Source organism: Octodon degus, unplaced genomic scaffold (genome assembly GCF_000260255.1).
Source record: "Octodon degus isolate 3935 unplaced genomic scaffold, OctDeg1.0 scaffold00044, whole genome shotgun sequence".
In the NCBI taxonomy this organism is placed as follows: Eukaryota; Metazoa; Chordata; class Mammalia; order Rodentia; family Octodontidae; genus Octodon; species Octodon degus.
In genome coordinates, this window is record NW_004524620.1 from 1,530,918 (window position 1) to 1,538,860 (window position 7,943).

Consider the following 7,943-nt stretch of genomic DNA (forward strand, 5'->3'; position numbering starts at 1 on the left):
TCATTATTCTCATTGATATTAGGGTGGACAAAAGCTGCAGTGGTAGGCCATAGCATCAGCAATGAAGAGGAGGAGAGTACCAAGGAAATGTGTCCTGCTGTGGCCCCTCACTTGTGCCCCGGAAACCTAAAGTGGACTCAACAGTAACAGCCACTCCATGTTTTCTTCTTATACCATTGCCATATGGACCTGTACTTTAAATATTTGTCCTATTCTTTTCTTCTTCAGGAATTTCAAAAATATAAACTGCTATATTCTTTATTTTTTCATTAATTCTTTTTATCTTTGTACCTTTGTTCCTTACTATGTTTATGCAAATGTCTTTTTTTGTGTGTTTTGTTTTTGTCCTTGTAATGTGGTGGTTTCATTTTATTCCTCCCTTTGCTTTCACTGAGCTCTGATACATATTTTATCTTCTCTTGTCTAGTCATCACATTACTGAGATCTTTTATTTGTGCTTTGAACTCTCTCATCATTGATTTGGTTTTTCCTTCATGGATTTAAAATTCAGGAAGAAATTTTGGTCATAATTCTTATATGCTCCATGTCTATTTTTCTGAAAGTCATTGTGAATCTACCATTTATTTTTCTTAGGTTTTTTTTTTTCCATTATTTTCGTGTTTTCTTACTGAAATTTTGATTCTCCTATTTTGGTTCTTTTTAAATGAAACATGATTTGAATGGTGAATTTTTCCCTAGCTATCAGCAAGGGATTTTCATCAGATCAGGCCAGCTGGGCTCATCAGGAACAGTGTGCGTGTTCATTTGGTCTTCTTGTCTCCACAAATGGAGTAGCAGAAGCCTTTTCTTCTACACTGCTGAAGGGATCATGAGGTCATGTGCTTGTGGGACAATGGCTTCTTGTTGCGTTTTCTCTTCACTGCTGTCTTTTTCTTTCTTGCCTGGGTCAGAACTGGGTCTGGGAGATCTAGGCATCTAGGCTTTGCAACTTGAGGTTTCTCTTCACCTTTAAGAATTGTATTTTACTGGTGCTGTGATCTGCAGCTCCAGTGCCTTTGCTCTGGTGTGTCCTTTCTTCAGCATGACTTGTGGAATCACCATGGCCGCCGTGAGTGGAGGTGCGCACATTGTGACGGTGGAAGTGGAACCAGTGGAGGCTACTCTTGACCTGCAGATGTACACAGCACACTAGTGGCTCAGCTGCCTCCGTCCCTTGGAAATAGAGTGAGCAAATATAACTCATGAGCTGCTTTAGTTATGTAGGGTGAGAAATAAACCTTTAGTGTATTCGGGAATACAAACCTGTTTCTTATTTTAGCATAATTTCTGCTGCTTTTGAGACAGAAGAGAACATCTGCCTCTCTTGCTTTTTCCATGGTGGTTGGAGGGGTATGGCTTGGCTTGCAGCTGTGGCTCCTCTCTCTTTCCCTTCTCTAGACCCCCTTCCCCCAGCCATGGACTGGAGGACTTGCTGAGGTGTCCCACCAGGTGGTTTAGCAGCCACTCTTCTCCAGGCTGTTCCAACCAAAATGCAGGAGGCTTGGTGCCCCCTCTGCTCTTGTCACTTCAGATGCTGCTGCTGCGGCCTCTTGGAAGAAGGTGGCGCAGGTAGTGGTGGTGGGGTGTCCTAATGTGGCTAATATCAGGGAAGGAAAGATGAGGGTCTATTATTAACATTCCCAATCTCCTAGACACCCAGTTAGCTGTGATGAATGTGATTAGCCTTCATGAGAATTCTCTAGTTATGGCCCATCATTTTTCTCAGAACCCAAAAGTTGTCAATCAAATAGCTCAGGTACCCTTCTTCCCCCAACCACAGCCATGACAGCTGTGTCTGTCTTGAAGCCCTTCATCTGTTTGGACCAGTCATATGACTTCACTTTAACCAATCAGCAGGCTCATATTTGAACCAATGGTGGACCTACACTTGTACCAATCACAGGCCTGCAGCTGTGATATAAGCGGTACTTCCTATATATGTATTGGGTCAGCCTAGGAGGGCTCTCCTGCTAGGGAGGGAGGTTCTGATTCCCTCCCTGTGCCACGTTGCATCACAGGCTCTGTTCAAATAGTGACTGGGTTAGTAGTCCTATAAATTTGCTTGCTAAAAGTTCTGTAAATCTACTTGAGATTTTTATTGTGAGCAGTATGGATTGTGCAGTCCTCTGAAAAGAAAGAATAATAAACATAGTGGCTGTTTTCTTGGAAGATTCTCAGAGACCAGCAGCCAGGGAAGGGGAGCCGCAGAAGTCAGCACCCAGCAGAGTCACCCTGTGGTACCTGGCTGAAGGCTGAGCAGCTCGCGGAGGCCGGCACCTGCACTGACCACAGCCCCTGTGTCAACTGTGGCATCACGCACTGTCCCGTGTCATCTGGTGTCGTCAGGACTACAGGCAGGTCTACACTTGGCCAATTCATAATTTCATCTGAATCAGCCAAAGAACCTTCAATGGATTGGCAGCATTTTGACTCATACTGTTGGTTCACAATTCTAATTTCTACGCTTGAGAGCATTTTGAAATATATGGAAACATTTTTGGTTGCCCCAATGACAATGTCCAGGAGCCAAGAATAGTAAATCTCTAGTAATGCTTACAATAGTCCTACTCAATAAAGATTACTTTGCCTGAAATGTCAATAGTAGCCTCCATAAAAACTCATTAATTGTTTTGACAAGTATAGCCAAATAGCTTTCCTGAAATTAATGCCTGTTACTAAATCCTTCCCCAAATTAGTTTTAGTATCTCTCATTGTCTTCCATTTTAGGTAATTATAATATATATATATATATATATCCATAATATATTTCTAAATATATTATACATATGTGATTTCTCTCTGTATATTATATATTACTAAATATAATATCCATGAATGGACTATTAGAGCATATTCATTTCTGAAGCATTCTCATCTTGTCTAGTGTGGTACTCTGAGCCAAACTGATACTCAGTAAATGCCTATGTATTTCATTAGACTGATGTGTCGTCTAGAGTCTATATTTGATAAAGCGCTTTCTGTATTCTGGGTGCACATTAGTAAATTCAGGGTTCCCCTTTTGTTTTCTGTCGTTTGAACTGACAGGAAACTTGAAAAATAAACAATTGAAAAAGACATTCCCTAAAGGTAACCATCAAGTGTAATAAGGCTCAAAGCAAATGGCCCAGCTGTCACAGTAAAATACAGCCTATTGACTTGCTTCTCACTAGGGAAAAGCACTGCGTGCCACTTACCACAGACAGCATGGAGAGAAAGTATTACCGGAAGAACTGCAGGAGGGACTGCCCTGCGCAGCAGCGAGAAGGGAGCAAAATAAATCTGGCTCGTAGTGGATAACCACATGTCTTTTGGAAGAGGTATGTGTGGGGTGGGACATAATTATCCAGCTTTAAGGGTCAGAAGACGTAGCACCGTAGTTAAAATCTACCTGAGGTAATCAACATTTTTTAAGCACTAAAAGTGAAATCATTAACAGCAACTGGGTAGTCTCATGAAGGAAAGAGTAAGGCTGGGGAGGCTCTTGCAAAATGAGTAGGAGAGAGTCTGTCTTCTGGGCTTAGGGAGTCTTAGCTGGGAACTAAGCCCGTACAATAAAGAAATTCAATATCTAGAGACAAGTGTTTTAATGGTGGTAGTAAGAAAATTTAGCGTGCTGTAGGACAAAAGAGATTACTTCTAATTAGATGGACGAACGAGTTGAATTTAGAAACAAGGAAGCTGTAACTTGAGTCGTAAAAGAAGGTCATTGTGAGTCATGGAAACATACATAAATAATGCTGAAATCCTTACCCTAAGCCAAGGCGAGGAGGTACAATGACTAACACTGATAACATGTTTTATGGTTAAATGGTACTGTTGCATACATTATGCACATGGTTGTATTACTAGGAGTTGGTGGCACTAGTATGTCTTTAGGTCCTGAAGAACTGCAAGTGCTAAGGCTTTAAAAATTGGGATACATGGAATCATTTCATGTTGATTCTCAACTTACAAGTGCAGCAGTATGTTTGTGTAGGACGTTGTGTCATACCAAATGGGTCCCCCTGGACGTTGCTTCAGTCCACTGACACTGACCCTTTGCAATATCTCACCACAGATAGAAAGATAAAAGCATTATTTAGAAAGTTTTGAATGAATGATGCTATAAATAAGATGAAACAGCTCAGATGATCTAATACTAATGTGTGTATTTTTTAACTAAAGGAGTTCTCTGTGGGCCCTGAAGCAGTATATTTCCTTTGGCCTGTATGATGTCTAAATGCAGCTTAAAAGGAAGAAGCTGTTCAAATATATGTCAATGAGCATGATGCTTAAGAATGCTGAACTAAAAATAGTTCAATTATTTCAGCTCTTTCCATGACATGTGTTCGCTTCAACAAGACTCTTCTCTTCTACTCCCTGGCTCCTCAGTCCTGTCAGGAGGAAGGAAGTCATATTGATTCCCCTTGTAATCTTTTCAGGCCCGTTGGGTATGGCACAGGGGAACATCTGGGAGTGTTGCTCTTTATTATCTGGTGACTCAACAGAAGAGATGGATCCCAGGTGCCCCGCCGTCCCCGAATCCTGAGGCTTGCTGCTGCTGCTGCTGGTCCACACAGCCTCATGCTGTCCAGTGAGAGCACTCTGGGGAAGCTGCCGGTGTGAAGTATAGACCGCCCCAGAGAGATAACTGCTCTTGGTGATAAAATGCACCGCTTTCTTGGAATTTTAATTTATTCCAGAATTTCCTATGAGGGCGTGCTTGGTGACTGAATGGGAATTGTGTAAAGCATAAAGTACAAAAACAAAGGAAGAAAAAAAAAGAAAATTTGGTGAAAATATGAACTCAGACATCTGTAGTATTTTATAGTTTGTACATTATCTAATATCATACAAGTATGACATTAGGAATTTTTATCTTCATCTTAAAGACAGAGAATTGAGGTCTAGAAGGCTTAGGTAAGTTGCCCAAAGTATTTGCTAGTGAGTAAAGAGGCTCAAAACAAAGCAGAACAAAGCAACCAGAGAAACCTAGCATTGTGCCACAAGCTGCATGAACTCTACGTGTTGTGTAAATTTAATTTCCGTAACAAGCTGTGAGGAACTCACAACAGTCTTATTTGTAATGGACGGATCAGGAACTACAGGCCCCTGCTGAAGCCGGCATCTTAAGTTACACTTTCAGGCTCTTGGACCTACTCTTGACATCTTGGCTGTGGCGCAGTCCCGCTCGCGGTGGCATCCTCTGAGTGCGACTTGTGATGTCTGTCCATACGCAATGCCAAGACAGTGTCCATAAGTGCTTTACACACACTCTGGCACATCAAAAGCATCTCATAGAACGAGAGTTACTTGTAATTTATGAAATGCAATTGCACAATTGCCTGTTACTTTTATTATATTTTGGAAGGTTTTATACCTGTAAGGAATCATAGACAGCTAGATTCCCTTGTGCTTTTTCTCTGTATATAGAAGGTATCTTTTCAGGTTGTGGATACAATGACAGATTCACTACAAAGGATAACTTTTCTTTTTTAAGTTTTTATTTATTTATTTTCATATAGGGTCTCTCTTCGAAGTTCAGACTCATAGTGAATCTCCGGTCCTAGCCACCCCAGTAATGGGATTATAGGCACGCACCACCATGCCTGGTTTCGGTGGCCTGCACAGTGTGCCCAGGGTTCTGGGGCTGGCACGGAATGCGGTACCAGGTATCTAACTCAGGTCCTAGTGCTTGCCAGACAGGTGCTTAGATGGCCAAGCTATCTCCCCAGCCCAAAGTATGACTTTTCTAAACTGACAAGGGCTGGTAGGGCTGGTAAGGTGTGGCAGAAAGGTCTACTCTGCCTCACTCCATGGTACCCTTTTACTGGCCAAGCAGTCTATGAGCTCACTTTCTCATTTTAAAAATACATTGCAATTTACCAAATGGCTCCAAATGCAGTCTTTCAGTTATGCCTCGCAACATGCCAAAAACAAGAGCTGATTCCTTGGCATGAAGTTCAGTGCTTTTTGCCCTAAACATTTCTGCCCCTCATTTGCATTAAGATTCCCAATCTTTTATGAGTCTTTGGAATCTGAAGACATGAATGCAGTGAAGTATTGGCGTGGGATACATGAGCAAAAAGATAACATTGATGGGGTTCTTAGAAGCTTCTTTCAACAAATACTCATCTAATACATAATTATTTAGCTCCTACTTTGTCCATGACATTGTATTAAATTATTTTGGGTTTATCATACAGTGGGGGGAAAGGAATGTTGAGAAAAGCATTCAGCTCAAGCTCAGACATTTCTAGGTGTAAAGCATTTTATTAAAAATCATGTCAGAATGGCCAGCCAGATAGCTCAGGGGACTAAAGCACCTGCTTAGGTGGAGTACAGCAGTTTGATCCCTGGTGTGCTGTGCCAGCCCTGTCCACAGGGTGCACTGAGACAGCGATTGAGACTGAGCATGGTGGTGCCTGCCTGTAATCCCCGCACCTGGGCAGCTGAAAACAGGAGAATCACTACAAGTCTGATCTACATAGTGAGGCCCTGTAGACCCTGTATTAAATACATAAAAAGTAAGGGTAATTACATATCTTATTTTACCAATTATGCTACAGTCAAATTTGTTATTGTAGCTGTGTCTTATTTGTTTTATATTTCATGTAATCCCTGACTGTGTTTCACCTTTTGAATGAATTACTGGGATAGAGATTTAGGAATCTAGATCTCCAGGAGCTTATGTACTATTCTGGGAAATAAGATATGGAAATCAATTTAATAAAATATAAAATTAATGCATGAGTATTCCAGTTGGGATGATCAAGGAAAACTTCATGGAAGAATACTTGTCTAATGACACATAAGTAATGAGTATTTCTTCTTACTTTTTAGAGCAACACGGATGAAGCAGTCTAATTAGAATAAGAAGCAGGAGATTTAAATTTTCCTATACTTATAGAAGGGCATAGGAGTCACTGAAAACAATTTTGTTAAATGCATGAGTAAGTGGTTGAATCTCTCCAACAAAATGTTTAATATATTACCCTTTAAACATGAAATGTTATACAGAAATACTGGTATTACTTGGAATCAGTTAGACTAGAAATGTCAAAACACTCTGATCAAAGATCTTGCCATTTTCTGTTTGGTCCTTCTAGAACAAAGAAATCACAGCAGTGTCTTAGCAAGTGTTTTATTCTTGCAGGGATTTAATAAGCCTGTACAATTTAGAGAAGCACTTTGAATGTATAATCAAACAGTAATATAAACATCCTTGAAACATTGCATTACTTCTTTGAAAGGGAGAACATGAAGCCAGCAATCTTTGGTCACATCCTTGGTCCTAGCTTGCTCCTGGCAGCCTGGCTGGGAAGGCAAGGTTCTGGGATTTCCTGAGCCGAGGTCCCCCTCAGCCTTTGCGTTAATTACTTGCTTTTATTTCCTTGCACAGAAAACTGCTCCCGGCGCCTCCTGGGTTGTTCCCAGAGTGACAACTTTTATACCAACAATGAAAAGAAGGCATTATTTACCTATCATAAGCATTTCTCCATTTGATAGCCATTGCCTCACAGTGCTTTTTTTTTTTTTTGCTTGAGAGTAAAATAATAATGCTTCCACTGGAAGTTTAGGGATTTTTAAAATAAATTACCATGATTTCTAATTGTTAAAAGGATAAAAAAGCGTAAAACATTAACTATGGAGGTGGGATTTCAGTTAGCAGCTACAGGTATAAATGTTCATTCTAACATGTTTAGTGGATTTTCCGAATACTGTACTTTCACTTAGAAGCATTTTCTAAAGACTTGTATAAAGTGCAATAACAACAGTATTAACATTGCTAATATAAATTATTTAATGAGTTTGACAATTGCATTTAAAGCCCAGTGGATTCTCCCATTTGGAAGACACCTCTTTTTTTTTTTTTTTTTGGAACCGGGGATTGAACTCAGGACCTTGCACTTGCCAGGCAGGCACTTAATCCACTGAGCTATCTCCCCAGCCCAGTAGAGTTT